This window comes from Eimeria tenella, genomic scaffold, assembly GCF_000499545.2.
Source record: "Eimeria tenella Houghton genomic scaffold, Eth_scaff2792, whole genome shotgun sequence".
Classification (NCBI taxonomy): Eukaryota; Apicomplexa; class Conoidasida; order Eucoccidiorida; family Eimeriidae; genus Eimeria; species Eimeria tenella.
The window spans coordinates 2,094-2,775 of NW_013542668.1; positions in this window are offsets into that span (position 1 = coordinate 2,094).

The window sequence follows — 682 nt, forward strand, 5'->3', positions numbered from 1 at the left end:
GCTTGCGAGTGTTGTGGGCACAGCAATCCGCGCCAAACGTAGACATGCTGCTGCTGCTGCTGCTTCCTCTGCTGCTTTTGCTGCTGCTGCTGCTGCTGCTGCTGCTGCTCCCCCTCGGCGCCCCCCACTGAGGAGGCGCCCGAAGGCGCGCTGCAGGTGGAGTCAGCTTCGCTGCTGCTGCTGCTGCTGCTGCTGCTGGGCTCGCGAGCGCTGTAGCGGGCCGCAGGCTGCTGCTGCTGCTGCTGCTGCAGCAGCAGCAGGCGCTGCTGCGTGCTGCCGCCCAAAGCAAAAGCACAAGTTGCATGCAGCCGCAAGCAGCATCCGGGGAAGCAGCAAGCAGCAGCATAGCCTCTCGGGGTGTCTGTACACCCCAAGGGGACCCCACAAAGGCAGCAAACGAAGCCGCGGCAGTCGGCCAGCAGCAGCGCCTGCTGCAGACTCACTTGCTGCTGGCCTCCCGCCCTTGCTGCTGCTGCTGCTGCTGCTGCTGGCGCTGCTGCTGCTGCTGCTGCTGGCTGGATGTGGGAGTAAAGCAAACATGCTCTGTGGACCAATGGTCCACTATCCCGGCCCTCAGCAAACTCCAGCAGCCCCGCGCTGCTGCTGCACAAGACGCAGCGCAGCGCTGCTCTGCTGCTGCTGCTGCTGCTGCTGGCAGCTGCGGCCTTACAGCCGTCGCAGA